The following is a 23,049-nucleotide window of genomic DNA, read 5'->3' on the forward strand; positions in this document are numbered from 1 at the left end:
TTCTTGCAGCCTCTTGCTGTCTCTGGCCTCTCAGAGGCCCCACTGTGATAACACACCTGGGCCAGACCTAAATTAACCATTAACGGGGAGTAGCCAGTGTCTTATAATGGTACTTATCAGGTTGCAATGGAATCTGGTGTTTGTTACCTAATGTGAACAGTAACTAATAACTGTTTGAGGTGATTTCTTGTAGATAATGTTTATTCCATTTTAGCATTGCATTTAGAGAAACCACAGTTCTTAACTGGAAGGAATGGCTTTCTAAAGATGCAGTTTGAGATGTTGTGCTACCTGAGGGAGGAAACATTTGTGGCTGGCTGTGGAGGATTAGAAACCATCGACTCTGTGTATACATAATGTTGGATCTCCTAACAGCAGAAGGGACCCTGACTGCGCTCAGCTTGCTCATTGGTTTTCCATTCTGGGGGCCTGGCTATTTTGGTGGATAAGATGTGTGATGGCCTTGTTTTTCCAAGACAAGGATGACACGTAGTATGTTCAGCCCATGGGGCTTCTCCCTTTGGCCTTGTATCTTACCCCTGTGGCAGGAAGGAAGAAGCCTGCTGGGGTTGAGGGTTTTGGCAGGGACACCTCCGGTTTTCTATTCTTTGGGCTGCCATGGTGGTAGGGGGTAGGTAGCAGCAGGGAGCACTGGCTGCTAGAGGAAAGGGTAGCTTAGAAGTCAGTAACAGTCCAGAAGTCAGGAGAAAGAAAGCCAGCCCTTAACATGTCCTGTGTATTTCCACCAACAAGCACTATTATTTGGACTCCAAGAACTCAAAACACCTCCTAATGGGAGCACTCAGTGACTTCCTAACTATGAAGAGAAAGGGGGAAGAGTGAATTGTAGTGAGGGGGTTGTTGCTAAGAGAACCAAAAGTCTGGGCATCTTTGCCTCTCCCCATGACACCCCTTTTATTTCTAGGTCTTCACGTCTCTATGGTAACCTGCCAGGGCCAGTACTGTGTCTGTTGTGTTTACTGCCCTATGATGGCACTTAGCGCAGTGCCTGACACAAGATAAAAAAAAAAAATCAATAAATATTGTTGGATGACCTTTGGGACCATCCGCTTAAAGTGAAATCCCATTAAACCATTTCCTTCTTTACCATCTAAAAATCATTCAGGGAGTTCCCATCATGACCCAGTGGAAATGAATCTGACTAGTATCCATGAGGATGCAGGTTCCATCCCTGGCCTCGCTCAGTGGGTTAAGGATCTGTGAGCTGTGGTGTAGGTCACAGACACAGCTTGGGTCTGCATTACTGTGGCTGTGTTTAGACCAGTGGATACAGCTCTGATTCGAACCTAGCCTGGAAATCTCCATATGCCATGAGTGCAGCCATAAAAGGATAAATCAATCAATCAATCAATATCACTCAGACTTACACTCAGGTTAACAAATAAACAAATAAAACTTACATATAGAAAAGTTTAGAAGGAAATAATAGTATCTATCTGGTAATTATGAATATGCTTATTTCTGCTTTTTCCAACTTTTATGATAAAAAGTATGTTAACTTTGATAATGAAAAAACCCTAGTATTATCAAAGTTAACATACTTTTTATTATGTAAAATTGGAAAAAGCAGTATGAGAGAAATAAGCATATTCATATTTCCCAGATATTATACAAATGAACTTATCTACAAAACAGAAATAGACTCACAGACATAGAAAACAAACTTAAGATTACCAAAGGCAAAAGGGAGGGAGGTGTAAATTAGGAATTTGGGATTAACATGTACACCTCCATATACAAAATAGACAATCAACAAGGACCTACTCTGTAGCACAGGGAACTATACTCAATGTCTTATAGTAATCTATATGAGAAAAGAACCTGAAAAAGAATATATATAGCTGAATCATTATGCTATACACCTGAAGCTAACACAACATTGTAAGCAACTATACTTCAATAAAAAGGGAAAAATAGTCTATTAATGATTAAATGAATAACTAAAGGGAAAAAAACCCTTAGAAAATTTTAAAAATCCTTGTGTTGGAATTCATCTATTTTCTAAAGCAATAGCAATTATCTACTGATTTCTTACAATGTCTGGGTAGGGTGGAACTGTGGGCAGCTTTATATATACGTATGTGCATTGTGTACATATATACATATGTAAATATGTACCCAGATATATATCTATGTCCCTTGGCCCAACAGAGTTGCTGACTCATTTCTCAAAAGTTCACTGTAACCAAATAAGTAAGACAGGGGATATACTTAGTAAATTCTTCCAGAAATATAGCGTTATGTAATTCTTCTATGGACATTTGCATAAGTGGTCCCCTACTCTATTAATTCTAAAGCCTCATCTCTCTCTAGGCCCATCTCCCCAGTATCTTCCCCTGCATCCTCCATTCCTGCCACAATGAATTGTTTGACACGCTCTGATGAGGCTAAGCCTGGCCTATCTCTGTGCTTTTGCAAACATCCACTTAGGAAAAAACTCTCATTCAAGATACAGCCCACAAAAGTGTTACATACCACATGAAAATCTTTCTGAGTCCCTTCCCGATCCTAATCCCCACCTTTATGGACAATGGATGCCCCCTCCTCTGGACCATCCTTGCATGAGTATCCCCATCACAGGCCTGCAACCCTGGACTGTGCCAATCTGTCCACTATAGTTTCTCCACCAGACTTTGGCTCCCTGAGGGCAAGCAGTAGTTCTGAGTGCCAGCACCCAGCCCAGTCCTTGGCACTCGAAAAACCCTTGAGAAGTATTTGATGAATGAAAGAATAACTCTGGACTGCAATTTGCCAGTCCCATTGACAGGGTAATGACAAATGATGACATCAGTGGGAAGAGAGGGGTGTGTGGGAAAGTGGTTTAAATTATAATGGAAGTCGGAGGAAAATGAGAATTCATTGCAGCCAACTTTTGGAGATGTAAACTGAAGTGCCACTTGTTTTGATGTCCCAGTGCCTAATTTTGTTGTTTTTGTCTAGACATGTCATCTGAGATTATACCATTTATATCTTGTCTATCACAGATTCTATGGTTCGGTGGTAAGAACACAGAAACTAGTTTCCACACTGTCATGGCAATCACTGCTTGTAAAAAACAAAATAACTTTTCTCCTTGAGCCTGTAAAAGAGAAGCCAGTTTTGAAATGCTGCCTAATTTAGATGGAAAAGCTCATGCCAAATACTTCTAGATAACTATGATAGTTATAATTGTATACTCATTAATTTCACAAACATTTGTAAAGCACCCATCATGTACCAGACACTGTGTATAAATGCTGGTATAGTTCTTAAAATGGGAACTGGGACACCCGGCCTTTTCCATTACGGTTTTGCTGGGGTAGAACTGTTTCTTCTCTTCTACCATTAACCCCTGGGCACCATGTTCTGAGTCCAGCCTGAAAAAGGAAGGATATTCTACCCCTACCTGAACAGGTAGAGGAGGGAGGGTTCTTTCACCTTCCCTGACCCTCTTCCCTTCTTCTTCCCTGTTGGTGAGATATGTACCAACTATAGAGTTTCAGAGAAAAAGGAAAAACAGGGCTTCAAAAATCAGAGGGAAACTTCAGAAAACTAACTATAGAACTAACATATGATCCAGCAATCCCACTCCTGGGCATATATCTGGACAAAACTTCCATTCAAAAAGATACATGCACCCCTATGTTCACTGCAGCACAATTCACAGTAGACAAGACATGGAAACAACCTAAACGTCCATGGACAGATGAATGGGTTAAGAAGATGTGGCAGATATTTAAAATGGAATACTACTCAGCTATATAAAGAAAAAAAATAATGCCATTCACAGCAACATGGATGCAAGTAGATTCTCATACTAAGTGAAGTCAGAAAGGGAAAGACAGAAGTTCCCGTCGTGGCACAGTGGTTAACGAATCTGACTAGGAACCATGAGGTTGCGGGTTTGATCCCTGCCCTTGCTCAGTGGGTTAACTATCTGGTGTTGCCGTGAGCTGTGGTGTAGGTCTCAGACGAGGTTCGGATCCCACATTGCTGTGGCTGTGGCGTAGCTACAGCTCCAATTCAACCCCTAGCCTGGGAACCTCCATATGCCGCAGGAGTGGCCCAAGAAATGGCAAAAAGACAAAAAAAAAAAAAAAAAAAAAAAAAGAAAGAAAGGGAAAGACAAATACCATATGATATCACTTATATGTGGAATCTAAAATATGAACCTGTCTACAAAACAGAAACAGACTCATAGATATAGAGAACAGTGTTGCCAAAGGGGAAGCAGAAGGAAGTGGGAGGGAATGGGAGTTTGGGGTTAGTAGATGCAAACTATTGCATCTAGAATGGATAAGAAATAAGGTCCTACCGTGTAGCACAGGGAACTGTATCCAGTCTCTTGAGATAGACCATGATGGAAGACAACATAAGATAGGAAATGTATGTATATATATATGACTGGGTCCCTTTGCTCTACAGCAGAAATTGGCACAAGACTGTAAATCAACTATACTTTAATAAATAAAGTTAAAAATCAGGGGGAGCCCCAAAGGTAAGGAGAGAGACTTTCATGCACTGAAGATGGAGGGGATGAAGGGACAGTAATACAAGAAATTTAAGAAATGGAAACTGTAAAAAGGGGAGATCAAGGCAAAGGGAATCAGACAGAAGATGGGAAGAGAAAAATGTATATATGGAACTTGGAAAGAGACAAGGAGTGAGCTAGACCTAGCGAGAATGTGTAAATGGAGAGAGTGGAGTGGAGGAGTTACTTGGCTGTGTCTGGGTTGTATGTTCCTTGCGAGGAACACTGTAGCCTCCCACCGTTTAGACACTTAACCCAGTTTAAGATCTTAAGCCAGCTTTCCATGCATGGCTTTCTTTTTCAGACCTCAGGTGTTTGCTCCTTTGCATCTTATCTTTGCAGGTATTGCTCTTTGTCTTTCTTCTTGAGGTTCTAATCGTTCTAGGACTGACCCTGGTTTAGGATGAAGATTTCTCAATTACTATCCATTCTGTGGCTTTTTTAATACCATTCAGTTCAGGTAAATGGAGGAAAATCATTTGTTTTTTAATTCATTTGACATATTGCAGCCTTTCAAATTAAAACCTGAGGAACGTTCCTTCCTTGGCATAGACACAAAACTCATTTCCTACCTCTCATCCATTTATTTGTGCTCTCCATGCTGGGTTTCTTGCTGTTTTTCAAATATATTGAGCATTCTCCTCCTGCATTTGGCATTAACACTGGTTGTCCTTTCAACTTAAAATGCTCATAGGGAAGATATTTACATGGCTCTGCCCTTCAATTTGTTTGTCTCTCTGCTCAAATATTACCTTCTCCTAAAAGTCTTTCCTAACAAAGCTCCTGAAAATAACCTTCCTTATCAATCTTCATGGCCATACTCTGATTTTTTTCTTCCACATTACCATGACTAATTCTTTATTCATTCATTCATTCATTCATTCATTTGACTTTGTCATTAGAATACAAGTTCCATGTTGGAAGACATTTCTCCAAGAGTCTCTCATATTTACATGTCCAGACTACCTTTTCCAGTAAATTTGTAAACACCCTGGAAGATAGAGATAGGGTCTCTCTCTGAGGCAAAGATCAGAAAAGCTTATTACTACACCTTAGAAAAGAGTCAGAGTCCCTAAGCTCAGGGTTCCTCTCCTATAATACAACCCATCAAAACTGTAATTGTAACCCATAGAGTGACCTGATGCAAGAACATATACATAATCTTGCATCTTTGAAAATGAGGCAGGCAAGCTAATTTTAGTTTGCAAATAGGGCAGAGTATTTTCCTTAGCTAAACATTTTCAAAGAGTTAATACTTAGCTAGTTGTTCATATTTTGGTAAAAAGCCCTCCCAGCCCCTCCCACATCACCACCTGTGTCTGGATCCCCCATTTCTGTATTAGGCACTGTCACTGTCTAGAGCACAATGAATAGGAATCTGCCCTCAGTGAATAATAATCCCAAGACCTAGCCCAGGACTCACTTAGGTTTCATAGTTTAGGGAAATTCCCTATCAGTGAGTCCAATCTCAAATCTTCCTTTTCCCCCAGTTTTGCACACACAGAGCCAGTTTAGGTAATCACCTGTTGGCCAAGGCTTGCAGAAGTTTTATTTTATTTGTGAGTTATTTCTAGGGTTTCCATGATGTACAGGCAAGGCTGAGAATTTACAAGGTTGTTTTTTTGTGTGTTTCTGATCTTCAGTCATCTTGAGAATATTTGAGTCACAGGGCAGTGCTGTGGTGAATGCTGGAGAATTAGTTTGTGAGCCTGGGCTGCTATTATGCCTGAATTAACCAATGTATGTTTTTTAAAGAGATATAAATATTTATTCATGTTAGTAAGAGTGATGCATGCCACAAACATTACCCCCAAAGCGCTTATGTAACTGAATTTTGATAGATCAGATTCTACATTCTCATTCAATTAAATTGTAATTTTTGAGATAATATTATTTATTCGTATTGCTTAACAGTCTACCATTGGGAGAGATTACTGCCTCTATTATAATTCTCTAAATATTTATTGAGCACCTATTCTGTCCAAAGGTTCATGCCAGGCAAACAAGTATAACCTAATCAAGGTAGAACATGACATATGTTAGGTATAAAGAAAATGTTAAGTATTGGTATAAACAAAAATGCTCTGAAGGTTTCAGAAAATGGGTGATTGGGGTGTATTCAGTTCTTACATTATTGAGCTCAGCACCTGATTTAAGAGTATGCGCTCCATAAATACTTGAATACTTCAATTGAATATAGGAAAAAGAGTGTATCTTTTAAAGAAGATCAATGGTTTTATGGAAGAAATGTTATTTCATATAGATCTTGAGAAACAGGTAGGCTAATGCAAAATATCTGGGAAAGAGTCCAACATCTTAGTAAATGTTAAAAGTGGGGAGTTGAAGTTCTCTACCTTTAATCCCTTTATAGTAAATTTTTATGACTTTCTTCTTTCCTTCTCTGCTTTATTACTAAATAATACTAGTAAATTACACTAGTGGCTTCAATTACTCATAATTATTTCTAAATAGTAAAGTTTTTTTAATCATACCATGTTATTCATTGTTGTCTACTCTATTCCAAAGAAATAATGTTCATGATGAGTAATATCTCTCTCTTTTTTTTTTTTTTTTTAACATTTTCAAAGTAAGTTGAGAACCAAGGCCACTCTAGGCAAAACTGAAGCAGGAGTTATCTTTCCTTCCCCATGCAACACTTATATGTTCTGGAGTACAATACATTAATACAGACCTTTCTCAGGTCTCAAATCTTGAAGAACCCACTGTCTGCTAATCTATGGCTTATTTTTTTTGATAAACAAATGGCCGAAAAATTATATTGTAATGAGTTGCTGTTCTCTGGTAAACATATTTGAAGATATTTAAAGCACAGAGCCCATTTAAAACTCATGGTCATAAGTAGTGGTTCAAATAGTGGGAATTTTGTTTACTGTGACATACTGGTAGTCAAAATATACTACACAGTATGCTTCTACATACCCACAGTCTCCATTGGAATCACAGAATTTTAAAGCTGAAAGGGACTTGGAAATCCCTAGTCGGTTACTCTCATTTTAAAATAAGGAGGAGTTCCCGCTGTGGCACAGTGGGTTAATGATCTGATTCATCTCTGTGGCATGTTCCATCCCTGGCCCAGTGCAGTGGGTTAAGGATCCCTCGTTGCCATAGCTGTGGTGTAGGATGCAGATGTGGCTTGGCTTCAATCCCTGGCCCAGGAGCTTCCATATGTTGCAGGTGTGGCTGACAAAGGAAAAAATATATATATGTGTGAGTTTATATATATATATATATGTTTATGTATATTTATATATATAAAGGAAACTGAGGCCTGGAGAGGTAAAGACAAATAAGTAAGCAAACAAACTCAATTTATCCAGAGTCATGAATCAAACCAGCAGCAAAATAGCAGGACCAAGCTATGTGAGAATAAAATTCAGGTCTTTTGATGTGTAAGCCACAGTTTTTAGCAATTTTAATAATTATCACTTGCCTATTGTTTTAATTTAATTGCTGATTAATAACTGATGTCGAAGATAGTTAATGGGTCTCATTATGTGAAGAAAAAAAAATCCTGGATATTAGTTATGAACCAATCACATATTAACAATTTTCTCTCAAGTTATATCAAAGAGAAAGAAATTTTCATTCTCTAAGATAGAAAGACTACATTTCCAGGTAAAGTAACTGATCTAAAGTTGTATAAATATCAGAGGTTTAACTGGGATTGACACTCAGATTATTGGCCTTCTCCTTGAAGTCTTTGTCTTGAAACCCAGAACTTCTTCGTTGGGCTCTTATTTCATTCTACATTTCCATTTGTAAGTTTTAAACTAGTAAGTTAATCCATACGCAAATTTTTATGAATGTCCCAAGGTAACTGCCAAATGAAATTCAAAGAAGCAGGGTCTCTGCCATCAAGAAGTTTTCATTTGGCTGCAAAGAGTCTCAGGAGGCATGTTCCATCCAGTTAGATGAAACATCTAAGATAGTTAGGTGACCATATTATTTGTAAATTTCCAGAGATGGTTTTAGGCTTATGATCTTGACCTGTAAACCTTGGAGCAAAAATAGTAACAGTAAAATTAACAAATAAGGGCAAAGCTGTAGACTCAAGGGTCTAGATGCTCATAGACTTTCTGTCGGGCATTTTCACTCTTATCAAACCACATATGAATGATGCTGACCTTTTTAGTAATTTGATTCTGACAATGGCACAGCAATGACAGAGCTCAAAGGCTGACAACCTAATATGGGCAAGCCAGAGAAGTAATTACTGCTTTAAATCAAAGAACAGTTTGTGCCCTATAGTAGGAAAATTCTATATTAAACAGAAAGTCCTCTATCCTCCATACCATATGGCATTAACCATCTTCCTATGGGTTTACTTCCCTGAACTTGGAAAAAGAGTCTGCCCATTTGGGCCTCTGGATATAAAAGGTGTGCTGGTGACCATTTCATTTTGCCATTGAGTCTTAGGTTTGGAAGAGTCCTTACCAATTATCTCCTCTAGCTTCCTACCCCAAATAGTATTAACTTTGAAAAATGGACTGCTTAGATGCTTTCAGTAATGGGAACTCAGCCCCTGCAAGGACCCCATATATCTATCCTCTCAGGCAGGGCATTCAAAATAACTTTGGGCAAGCGGATCTAGGAATCATTGTCTTCTCTTTAGTTCTTTCCTCCTCATTCTCTTCATATTCTTCCTCTAATTTGCAATGATTTCTGAGTATCCATTGAGCTTCCAAGATATTGATTCACAACTAAATGAAGGACCATATGAAAATGTGTTTTCGCAGCATATCCAGCCATACTTTTGGATAAGAAGGGGAAGAGCATTAAAGAAATTTTTGCTTAAAAAGTAAACTCAGTTTGTAAAGGGCTAATTGAATTCTCTGTCTAGCCATTCCCTATTTCCCCATGGCACTGTACTTTTCCTGGAAAAATTTCATCAGGCTGGAAAATTTAGCTTTTGGTTTGTTACCAGATTCATTTCCTGTCTCTCATGTGTTTTATCAGAGTTAGCTTTTAAACAAGGAGAGAGACCTACTTTCTCACACTGAGAGCCAAGATTTTAAACCTTTTTAAAAAATTACTGACTTGCCTAATGATCAAGTTCACTTCTTGAACATTGCCCTGGGCTGTTCTAAACCATCCAATTTATTGTAATTATGGATGGTACATCCACAGGGCAAAGACTTAATGCAGGCTTATTGTCCATATTTACTGAGCTTCCTAATTTTTGGAGCATAGCTAATGGTTAATTCCTATAGAGCCACCACTAACCCATATATCTATCACTTTTGCTCATTGGCAAAATATCCCATCTTTGAGGAGATGCAACTCAAAGTTGTACAACTTGGCTAGCAGAAGAAGACTTTGTGAGAAGCAAAAAGTCATCCCTTCCTCTGTAAAGATGTTGCCCTATGCCAGGTCTGTGCTTTGCCTTGCGTAATAAGTACAGAGTATACTGTAACAAACAAGCTAAAAATTACCAGTGGTGTATTACCATAAAACTTTGCCTCCAGTTCACACTAAAGTTACACATCAGCCTCCCACAGACAAGTAGGGGAAGAAGAGAGAGGGTGGAGAAGGCCGACATGTTTCTTAACCTCCTTTGCCTAGAGATAACACACATCACTTCTGTTTATGTTCCATTAATGCGAACCAGTCATTTGGACCCCCTAGGTGAAAGGGGGAGAAGGAGTTGGAAAGTATGGTTCATAGCTGGGCAGCCACATTTAAGATTCAAGATTTCTATGCCTGATAATTTGATACAATGCATTTTGAACAAGTCAAGGAATCTGTGCAGCCTCCATGCATGTGAGGATCCCATGATGCTCCTATTGATCAACTGTGGAGACTTAGCTCCAATGGCTTTTCAGATACCAACTGCTTCAGGCAGAGAAGTCATGTGAATATGGACTAGGAAGTCAATTAGGACTTGATTTTAAAATCTAAGAAAGTGTTTAGCCACCCATTGCCTTGGTTTTCTATCTATAAAATACTTTAAAAGTGATTAAAAAAAATTTCCCGTTAAGAATAATGAATGAAATGACTTGTTTGTCTCTGTTCCTTTCTGAAATCCCAGTGAAATGGTTTATTTATTTTATACGTGTAAAAATGTTATAATTTGTAAACCTGTAAGGACAATGGCAGAAGATTAATAACATCTACATAATTTCATATGACAGTGGACTCACGATGATAAGTGATTTGAAGCAACAAAGCTAGTAAAACCTTCCAAATTAGGGTGGCAGTGAGGAAAGCCAACAGCAAGCAAACTGACTTATACAATAAAACTATATAGAGGCTCAGGATTAGAAATACCAGCCACTTTTGTCAAAAAGAGTTTAGGGTGGAATTGAAAATAGGATTGACTGCAAACATCCTGGGAGCCAAGGAGGTGTGTGATGCCACACAAAATGTGGTGCTTAGAGGACAGTTTGCAAACGAAAGGGTAAGACACCCCTGCCTGGTTCCCAGACTTCAAGAAGTTAGGATTATTTTCTCTCTTCTCTGGAAAAACTTCTGGGCAAAAGAAAAGGTGTATATATACTGCTATTACTGCTATACTGCTATTAGGAGGGAATTAGTTTCTTACTGCTCCTGAAACAAACTACCACAAACTTATCAGTGTAAAATAATAAAAAAATATTCTTACAAATCTAGAGGATAGAAATCCAAAATGAGTATCACTGAGCTAAACTCAAGGTGTTGACTTTTAGGGGGTTCAGGAGGGTATTATATTTCTTTGCTCTTCCTGTTTCTAGAGGCTTGCCACTTTCCTCACTTTGTGTCCCTCTTCTTCCATTTCCAAAGCCAGCAATGGCAGACCAAGTCCTTCTCATGCTGCGTCTGTCTGGTTCTCTCTTCCAATTTCCTCCTTCCACTTTTAAGGACCCTTGTGATTATATTTAGATTTCTATGTGGTCATGCCCAAATTGACAGAAAAAGAAAACTTTCATCAGAACTTCATAAAGTTCTCTATCATTAAGTTCTGATACTTTTAATTTGCTTTACAAATATTAATTAATTTTTAACTCATGTCAAAATAATACATGTACTCCGTCTAAAAATTCAGGTAATCCAGGATAATTTCCCTCTCTCTTTTTTTCTGTAATAGTGGATTTATTCTTAAGGAAAACTTCTCATAGCTTCAGAGGAATGGTACCTGTATTCGATAACTAAATTTGAGCCGTATCTTCCAAACTCTTTTCAAATGGATAGAAATCTTTGCTATTATAGATGCTAATATGAAGCGTTTATACTAGAAGAAAAAACTTGAAGTAACCATAAAGTTATATTTGTCTATGTAGCATAAGCCTCTTTACCAAAGTTGTTCTGTGGTAACACATTTTAATGTATTTGATAGCTTCGTGTTTAATCTTTGTGATGATTGAAGAAGACATCTGCTAATGTGGGGAAACGTTTTACTTTAAGGTAAACCGAATCCTTTATTCCATCTACAAACTTAATTCCTCTTTGCTTGTAATATAGTATAGTCACAGGTTCAGGATTAGGACATAGCTAACTTTGGGAGCTAATGGATCTCACGGAGAAGCATTTGTGTGCCAGTCTGACCACCTTGTGAGTGAGGTTCACTGGCTCAGAAGATCAACCTGTGCAGAAAAACTCCAGTTAGCTCTTTAGAGCCTCACTATTATGTATGAACTCACAGACAAGGATCACCAGCTACCAGAAGACTATTCAGAAGTGAGAGGGACACATACATGTATACAAACATGGATCCACATACCACACCGTATCCCACCCACCCACACCTATGCTTACATCCTCCTCACCCCACACCTGGTCCTATTGCACACACAACAGGGTGTCCATGAGGCACATCAGGCCATTTTAGAAGGAGTAGAGCTCTCTCCCTCTTTTTCCCTAGAGTGAGAATGGAAGAAAGGCCAGATCCACTTATTTAAGAACAGGTAAAGCTGAGCACCCATCGGCCTAGGCATCTGAGTCCTGTGCTCCTGGCCAGATAGAATAAAGTTTCTTGGAAGTCTATGAAAGGAATTTTCTGGCACTAGGTGAAGAAGTCTGGGGTGGAGTTGGAATACCCTGGTCCGGTTGGGTACTGACAAAGGGCACAAGTCAGAAAAAACTGGGTTGTTAGGTAACATAAGTGTGACTGGAGGAACAAGATCACATATACGTATATATTTCATCCTGTTTCTCTCCCACTCTTCCCCTTCATTCTTTTCTGCTTCCCAAATTTGTTATTTCTCTCTTCCCTCTGTGTAACCCTTTCCCTCACCCCTTTTTCCTCCAGTCTTCCCTGCATAATTTTCTTTCTCTCTGTTTGTGACTTAAAGTCTCCATATGATGATGATATACAGTTGTTTTATAAATAAATGTATACCAAAGTCAATGTACCATCCTCTTGGTTTTCCTGAAAATTTGTCTGATAGAATATTATCATTGCTGGCATTCTATTTGTTGTGCCTTCCCAAGATTCCCAAGGAATATAGAAAACTTGGGAAAGACTTTTAGCAAATGTAAGAAACTGCTTTCTTTTCATAATAGCCTTTCATCAGATATACTCTGAGAAATTGTGCAATGGAAGAGGTGGACGTTTTGTTATCTGCAATCAATAAACTTAATTAAAACTTTCCAAATACTCCTCATTTTTGCCCTAGGATAACATAATCTCTTGGTTGTAGACATTTTGGCAGTTATGGTGGCATCAATGAATACTAAACACGAGTGGAGAGGTTAGGTTAGCTCAGAACATTCTGCTCCCGTGTTGATGATTCATACCTTAACGCCTGCCAAGAGGAAAGCTTTGATCTCTGGTTTCCAAGCTAACCATGTACTAGAATCATCAACAGAAGCCCAAAAGGCAAAGGGAGAAGGATCACAATTTACGATTTCTCTTAAAAATGAAAGTAAGAAAATTATGTTTCGCAAATATATAGATTTAGATATCTACATGATCATGCCCAACTTGATACTGAAGAAAATAAACTTTCATCAAAACTTCTTAAAAATCTCTGCCATTAACTTCTTATGCATTTAATTTGCTTCACAATTTTTAATTAATTTTTCACTCGTGTCAAAATAATACACATACACAATCTAAGCATTCAAAGAAGACTACAGAGTTTATAATGAAAAACAGTATCTCTCAGTTCCACCTTGTCCCATTCCTGATTTCTATTCCAATTATGGAACTATTTAATTCTTTTAGCTCATTCTTCGGTTATTTACCTCCATCTTGCTCAATAAATATTTGCATTGCTATTTCTTGATCTTTCAATTTTACTTGGTTGATGTCTTACAATAGAAAATGAGGATTTAATTTTCTTACTCTCTGTCCCCTTTGCGCATGTACATGTCCCCTCCTCCTTTATTCCAAATTTACTTATGTCACAAGTTTGGCTATATCAAGATTCAGAACTTACCATGTTATAACTATATCAATAGACTTCACATCTCAGCTATATGGAATCATTGCATTGTATTTCTCATCTAGCTTTTCTATATTAGTTGAATTAACCAACACTTTTGTGGTTATTTGCTTAGTTTTCAGTATCTTATCACTAATTCACTTCCAAGCTCTCTATCAAATCTGTAAGATTCCTCTCAGGATAGTCAAGTATATCCCAAAATATATTTATATTTTTTCATTTTATGGCAAAGCCATCACCTCTAAAGCCTTCCAGCCTCCCTGATAAACAGCTGTTTTCTTGGGCCTTCTTAACCTCATTCTAAAAACATCATTTGCTTTTTTCCTACCTTGGATCTTGCCTCTTGTATTTGAAATACTTGCCCTTTCTTATTTTTTATTTATTCTACTTTTTTGATGGAAAAGAGTTTTTAGCAATTTTCTAAGAAAGAGTCTGCTACTGACTGAATATTTAAGGCCCCTCCAAATTCACACTTCGAAGTCTAATACCCAATGTAATAGTATTTGGAGATGAGCCTTTGGGAAGTGATTAGATCATTTGGATGGGATTGATTCCCTGATAAAGAGGCCTCAGAGAGCTCCCTCAGCCCTTCCACCATGTGAGGACCCTGTGACTGAACAGGGGAGCAGGCTCTGACCAGACACTAAATCTATGGGCACCTTGATCTTGGAATTCCCAGCCTGCAGAATACGTGAAATAAATTTCTGTTGTTTAAGCCACTCCATACCATAGATTTATGGTATTTTTGCTGCAGTAGCCCAAATGGACTAAGACAGGGTATGGGGAGGGGGTAAAATGTTTGCATATATACAAAAATCTTTTTTCTACTCTCATATGTTAATGATAGTTTATCTGGGTATTCAGCATAGATTGGAATTTAAATTTTCCTCAGTATTTTGAAAGCATATCTCCAAAATTCTAGATTTGGTTGATGAATTCTTTATCACGCTATTTTAAGTTGTTTGCATGACATCTTTGTTTTTGTTTGTTTATCTGTTTGTTATCTCAAGAAGCATCAAGGATGTCAGTGTTTTGAAACTCCCTAATGCTGTGCTTTGATGTGAGGTTTTTTTTTTTTTTTTCATTCACATAAAGGGCCTTTAGTAAAATACTGATCACATATAAGGCATTACCAATTACCATGTGAAGGCAATAATAAAAAGACTTAACCTTAATTGATTATATGCTAAGCACTATTCTAAAAATGTTATAACACACATGATTTCATTTATTTCTTTTTGTGTATTTTTGTTTTTATTGAGCTATAATTGACATATAATATTATAATAGTTTCAGGTGCATAGCATAATAATTCGCTATTGGTATATATTGTGAAATTATCACCACAATCAGTATAGTAAACATGCATCACCACAGATAATTACAAATTTTTTTCTTGTGTTGAGAACTTTTAAGATTTTCTCTCTTTGAAATTTTCGATATAGAATATAGTATTATTAACTATAGTCACCATGCTGTACATTATATCCCATGATAATTTATTTATTTGATATCTAGAAGTCTGTAGCTTTTTATCCCCTTCACCTATTTGCCAACTCCTAACCCCCGACTTTGGCAACTATCAATTTGCTCTGTTTCTTTGAGTTTTGTTTTGCTTTATTTGCATTTTTTTAGATTGTACATATAAATGAGATCACAAGGTATTTGTCATATATATATATATATGTGTGTATATATATATATGTGTCTATATATATGTGTGTATATATATATGTGTGTGTGTATATATATATGTGTATATATATATGTGTGTATATATATATATGTGTGTGTATATATATATATGTGTATATATATATATGTGTGTGTGTGTGTATATATATGTGTGTATATATATATATATCCATTTTCCTTTTCCATTCATCCATCAATGGACACTTAACAAATTTACAACAGAGAAGCCAAGAATATACAATGGGGATAGGACAGTTTCTTCTTCAAGGACAATCTAGTATTATTCTCTGTTTATATATGAAAAAAAAATGAAGCACTAATGCTTAGGTAACTTGCAAAGTTAATGCAATGAGCAAATTGCAGAACTAGTCTATGAAGTATTTTAGGATTTTAGTCGTTACACTGCAGTGTCCACGACAAAAGACCAAAATATTAATTATAAGAAAAATTACAGTCATTTTTTATGGTTAGGAAAAACAAAAATATAACTGAAAGATAATCAACGAGAAGTATATTAAAAATGCAAAGTATCATTTATTTAAATAATAGTTGGGGGAAAAAAAAATTGAGGAGTTCCCATCTTGGCGCATCGGAAACAAATCCAACTGGGAACCATGAGGTTGAGGGTTCGATCCCTAGCCTTGCTCAATGGTTTAAGGATCCGGTGTTGCCATGAGCTGTGGGGTAGGTCACAGACATGGTTCAGATCTGGTGTTGCTGTGGCTGTAGATTAGGCCAACAGCAACAGCTCCAATTTGACCCCTAGCCTGAGAACCTCCATATGCTGTGAGTGCAACCGTAAAAAGACAAAAAAAAAAAAAAAAAAAAAAAAAAAAAAATTGAGGAAATGGAAAGGCATGGCTAATCCAAAAAGGTTTTTGGGGACCAGTAAATTTTTAAGCCAAAAATGGTTTAAGAAACTCAAACTAAGATTCAACTGTAGTAATTAAGGACAATAAAAATATTGATAAACGTTCTACACAATTGGTTCTGCACCCGGTTTCCACATATTAGACCATCCATGCCAAAGATGATACTGAAAGTATTAACAAAAAGGTTTAGAATTCAGCCAGGTAAACCTTTTTATCCATCCCATCGTTTATTTATTATCCTAGGTTAGAACACAAAGATGAATAAAGCATAGTCCTTCTACATAAAGCCTTGACAGAATAATGAAAGACACTTAATCTATGCCATCAGTGTTATAATAAGGGATAGACATGGATATTTACAGGAGGAGGAAGAAGGTGCTCTTGGGACCCAGGAGAGTTAGGAAGAGCTTCACTGAAAGAAGTGATGTTCAAAGTAGATCTCAAAGGATGAACTGAAGTTAGACAAGCAGAAGAAAGGGAAAGAGCACAGTGTGGCAAAGGATTACAGATTAGTGTTGCTGAAGTCCTGAGTATATGCCCTAAGGAATGAGGCCAGAGAAGTCAGCAGACACCCATCTGCAAGGCCATTTATGCAAGGCAGAAGATCTTAGATGTCATCCAGGTGGAAGAGGAAAGCCACTGAAGGCTTTCCAGCAGAGAAGTTCAGTCTAAAACCCTCATTCTGAAACTCTCTACTGTTAGCTGCAGCATCTGACAACTCATGCTTGTGATACAAAGAACCATCCCTCCAGTAGCCAGGAACTGGATACCCTTTTGTTATGGTATTTCTGTTCAAAGAGCTTATTCACCCACCTTCAGCCTGACTAAAATGACACCAGAAATTTACATCTTAAATTTTCCTCTTTTAATGCTGCTTCAAGGAGCTTCCTAGTTAAGCCCAATACACCAATGGGCAACAAAGCTTACTTCCCAAGCTCATTGCAATAATACATGAATGTCATTGTTCCTTTTTACTTACACAAATAGCATAACAATATATCACATCTTATGTTTCCTCCACTAACGCTCATGGTTTTCAACTTATTCTTTTAATCTTTATAAATTGACTGATTAACAAGCATAATAAACTAATTTGTCCTAAGTAATTGATGATCCATAATGGTTTTCAACATTAACTCCTCCCAGAGTTCTTGTCATGGCTCAGTGGTTAACGAACCGGACTAGTATCCATGAGGACATGGGTTTGATCCCTGGCCCCGCTCAGTGGGTTAAGGATCCGGCATTGCTGTGAGCTGTGGTGTAGGCTGGCAGCTGCAGCTCTGATTCGACTCCCAGCTTGGGAACCTCCACATGCCACAGGTGTGGCCCTAAAAAGACCAAAAAAAAAAAAATTTAACTGCTCCCAAATAACATGTTTGCATATTTGCTGGGGTCTTTAATTCTCAACTCAAAGCAATTCTTAAAGTGGGAATATCAGCCACCTGGTAGAACAGTGGATAAGTTGTCTGTTGCTGTGCTTAACCTCACATTTTTCTCAAATCTTACCATGTAGAGAGTTCTATACTCTGTTTATTATCAGAGCGAGAGAGGCTGAGTTTTCTCTGTCAGGATGTCTAGGGGAAGCAACAATCTATCATGGCAAAGATACCGGCCCTCTGAAGGGGACTGAATTCAATCCAAATCTTGTCTCCATTAAATTGACTATATCTGCAGAAGAATTTTCACAACCAAGTGTTTCATTGCAAGCATATCTGCTACTGGGATACTCAAGATAAAAGACGGTATTTATTTCTAGGTTCATACTCTGATCTGCTGATATGAAACTTCGTTACTCAAAGTGACAATGAAATGACTTCAGAAGAGGTTTGTTCTCCATTGCTGGAAGTGGACCAGAAGTTCAGGGAGGAGGATGGTGTATGTCTTGGTGCATTCTGTTGCTATACCCAAATACTACAGACTGGGTAGTTTTGAACAACAGAACTTTGTTTCCCACAGAGACCATGGTTGGGTAAGGGGCCCTCTTATGGGTTGCATATTTCTTCTTGTATCCTCACTTGGTGGAAGGAGCAAAAGAGCTCTCTGGAGCCTCCTTTATCAGAACACTAATCCCATTCATGAGGGTTCCTCCCTTGTGACCTAACCCTCCCCCCAGAAGATCCTGCCTCCTATTAACATCACCGAATGGTTTAGGATTTTAACACATGAATTAGGCAGGGGATAGATCAAAGTAATGTGGAAAGCAAACCTAAAGAGGCGATGAAGTGAAAGGTATTCAGGCCTGTTACGATTAGAGAGAGGACTTTGGAAAGTACCAGTATCTTCTAGCTTAAAGGTCCATGCAGTGACACCACCTTACAGAATAATCTTCATCCATCTGCTAAACATTTCCATCTGAAGTTTCTTTTTTTAAAAAAGTGTTTCCAGTTTTATTAACTTATTTATTAGCCACACCTGTGGCACGTAGAATTTCCTGCAGTGACAATGCCAGATTCTTAATCTGCTAAACCACAGGAGAATTCCTGAAGCTTCTTAATTCCTAAAATTTAAAAATTGCTTGGCAACCAAAGTGAATATATCCTAACTCAGTCGATGAATGTGATTTTAATTCACTTCAGTTATAAAAGTAATTAAAAATAGATTTAAATAATTTAAATTTATATTGATGCATTCTGTCTCTCTAAATATATATATGCTAAGCATATATAGTCAAATCATTAAATTTACATAGACACATTAATATATATATGCATGTATATAAATACAACTATTGAATTTTTAATGGTTTTAGTAGATATTTTCTTGGCCCACATGATAGCTAAATTGTTATGAATTATCTAGAAGAGTTATTCTCTTTCATTGCACATTGGAATCTTCAGGATATTCTTATTTAATAGACATGGGGTGCAGCTTAAGCATTTGAATTTTTAAAAATTTCCCAGTGATTCTCGTGTACAACCAAAGTTGAAAACTACTGGCCGAGACCATCCTTTTACATCCATAATAACACTATCAGTGATTATATATCAATAATATCTCTGAATGACTGTATGTATTACACATAAACTTGTGATACCATTACTATTTAAATTACAAAATTCAAATATAAAAAGCAGGTATTTTCATGTCCATTTAACAGAGAGAGGAAACAAGGCTCTGAAAAGTTAAGTAACTTGCCCAAGATTACATGACTAGCAAGTGGTAGAGCTTGGAGTTTGGGTGGTGTAGACAGCTTAATTGAAACGAGGCCATGATTCCCTGGCCAATGCTCTTACTAGCTTGTCAAACCATGATGTCTTATCTTCTGCAAACCCCACTAGGTGACACACTAAAATTTTAAAGGCTATGAGAGAAGGTGACTCCACAATACAAAAATAACGCTTTGTTATTGTTATTATTATTTTGGTAATTAACATCCTTCCCGTAACCTTCTTTGTGGCAGTTTCCTTGATCCCAACCTTACCTCATCCTGTGCTCCATCTGTCACTAACTCATTTAATAAAAATCAATCCATCAGACTTTCCTTTGGCTTCCTGAAGCCCTGCATTCTTGTATTTTGGATGAGAATAGGAAGGATGGTAGCACATTACTGGGTAAAAATATTAGAGGGAAATATTAAGAAAACATCCCCAAATATTGCTCAGCGAGTGTTATGGATCGAATTGTTCTTCCTCCCCAAAAAAGACATGTTGGAGTCCTAACCCCTAGTACCTCTGAAGGTGACCTTATTTGGAGACAGGTTTTTACAGAGATAGTCAAGTGAAAATGAGTCATCATTGGTGCCTCATAAAAAAGGAAATTTGGATACAGAGCCAGGCATGAAGAGTTAGAAGACAATGTGAGGAAACAGAGGGAAGGTGACTATCTACAAATCAAAGAGAAGAACCTGGAATAGATCCTTGTCCCATGGCCCTCTGAGGAAGGAACCTTGCCAATATCTTGGTATCAGACTTCTAGCCTCCAGAAGCTTAAGGCTTTCCATTTCTGTTCTTTAAGTTACCTGGTTGTAGACCTTTGTTACAGCAGCCCTAGGAAACTAATACAGCAGGTGAGTGCAAGAGAATTAGGTTCCAGGAGAGCAGCTAGATGGAGCTGATGTGTTCTGCTCAGGAAAAATAAAGATAGGATTTGAGAGTCTTCAGGGAGCCCCCTGCAGAGCACAGTGTGCTGTGGAACGCTCCCTATGGATCACTAAAGGGAAAGGCATCTTGCCTGAGCTGCCAGCATCTGGCACTGCACCCAGCCTGAGGAGACTTAGTCTCTCTGTTGCCATGCCAACCATGGAGGTCAAAAAATTAAGGTGCTTTCTCTCTTCTGCCAGAATGTTGCCACTTAGGCCCTTTATTCACCACCTTTTAAAACTGGGTTTGCCTTCATAGAATTTCCATTCTAATATGGATAAGCCGTAATTTTATCCTTTTCTCTGATTTCAAGGTTATAGTCTATGTCTATTAGCAGGAACACCTCTGCGTATCTTGAAAAATTCACCACAAAATATTAGGGCAAGTTCACCAACTAAAGTGTTTCGGTTCTTTGTTATGCACAGAAAGGTGATACTCCCTTAGGCGCTGAGCCAGTAAATGCACTTCTTTCATTACCTGACATCATCTCTTTGATCCTCTCCTGCCCATTCTACCCACCCCCATCACCTGCCACACCAACACAGGTATTCCTACGGGAGTTCAGGTGTCAGAATTCAGACTGCTTATTTTATCATTATCACTTATTCATGTCTAGCGGCCTAAACAAAGGGAATAGACAATATGTATTCTTTGTCCTTGTGTCCATAAAGCACAGAAACAAGCACTGGCGTAGGACTTCATGGGGGTCCTCGAGGCTTTCCAGGGGGCCCTTAGCAGCAAGTGCCTAGCTTCAAGGGGATGAAGTAATATTTACGATGTTTTGAGATTCACATACACAGTGCCTCCTAACACAGGTCATGTTTATTAAGTTCTTGAAGAAGATTGCATTTAAAATCTTTGTTGATTGAAAAAAAACAACAGGGAGAGGGACATGAGCAGGTGGCATTCTAGTGTCACCACAGTAGCCAGGACATTGAAGATGGTGATGACTTACTTTCCGCTTCTATCCTGTCATCATGAATTCTGACAGAATTATCTGTATCACGGTACTTTAACATTTATGCTACATGAAAGAGAGAAATTTTTTTCTTTTTTCTTTTTCCCTTTCTTTTTAGGTCCACACACACAGTATAAGAAGGTTCCCAGGCTAGGAGTCAAATCGGAACTGTAGCTGTCGGCCTGCGCCCACAGCCACAGCAACACAGGATCCAAGCCGCTTCTGCGACCTACACGACAGCTCATGGCAACGCCAGATCTTTAACCCACTGAGCAAGGCCAGGGATCGAACCTGCGTCCTCATGGATGCTAGTCAGATTCGTTAACCTCTGAGCCACTATGGGAACTCCAAGAATTTTTTTTTCAACTCTTCTTTCTATTCTGTTATTGTTAGAAGGAGGAACACCCTCAAGAAGTCAGCATAGTGTGGACAAAATTAAAAATTGGTATAAGGTTGGAGTGTGACTCTTGGCTCTGCCACTTTATTAGATTCTGTGAAATCAGGTAAATTTCACCAATATTTTGGGGAAGGAATCAAATGAAGTCTATACTATAGATTGATAAGCTATAAAAAATGAGCCCCCATTCCTCTTCTGTTCCCAAGTCTTTTCTCCTTTCTGAGCACAGTGACATGATGATAAATCTAAACATCCAAACGAAATGGATAATTATATATAAAAACAAAAATTACCAAATTTTTCTTCAGAAGATAATTTAGGAGTTTTATAAATTTTCTCAGGCTAACGTAGATGCTATTCTCTTTTCACACATTGCCTTCCTCCTTAGAACTTCTTACTTTCTAATACACTATATATAACACTTAAATGTTATTATGTAATAATGAAATAATATTAAAATAATAACATAATATAAATAATAATAATGTAATAATAAATAAAGCATATCATGTCTTCAGCTCAACTAGATTAAATCTCCCTGAGGACATATTTTAAATTTTTACTGTGTTTTATTAGAGGAATCTTTTTTTCTGGACTCTCCTGTATAAGGCCTAAGATTCTCAGAACTTATCACCTGCTTCTAAATGCTTCAAGTAGGCCCATATTTTCTCCTTTTTGGTAATTCTCTATGTTCTTCTCTCTGAAAAAAAAAACAAACAAAAAATAAAACAAATAACATAAAAAAAATGTATGCCATGGTCCACATACCTTATATGGCATTACTTTTGAATCTTGCTAGATAGTGGGCTTATTTATTTAATTAAGGTATTATTCATATAACTTGTGTAGTAGTAGTATAATAAAGTAGCAATTGCATAAATAACATAATTAAATTATCTTATTCATTTACTTCCCTATTTGTATATGTTTGCTGTACTGTGTTCATTGGTATTATTGAACTTCTTGTACTGACACATATCTACTTTTAATAACTATTGTTATTGACCCTGAGTCAGTTTTGGGAAACTTTAAGCCCTAAGGTAGGCAGATATTTTCTGAGCAGTTGAAGTGAATGAATGTCAATTTATAAGTAAAAGCGCATGGGTTCCACATTCTATCTGATATAGGAGCAGT

The 23,049-nt window shown here is 37.6% G+C and overlaps 1 pseudogene; it reads right to left on the reverse strand.

Moving 5' to 3' along the window:
• LOC106510108 overlaps positions 1–23,049 on the reverse strand; it is a 198,604-nt pseudogene that overhangs the window by 157,262 nt on the left and 18,293 nt on the right.

This window comes from Sus scrofa, chromosome 4 (genome assembly GCF_000003025.6).
Source record: "Sus scrofa isolate TJ Tabasco breed Duroc chromosome 4, Sscrofa11.1, whole genome shotgun sequence".
Lineage (NCBI taxonomy): Eukaryota > Metazoa > Chordata > Mammalia > Artiodactyla > Suidae > Sus > Sus scrofa.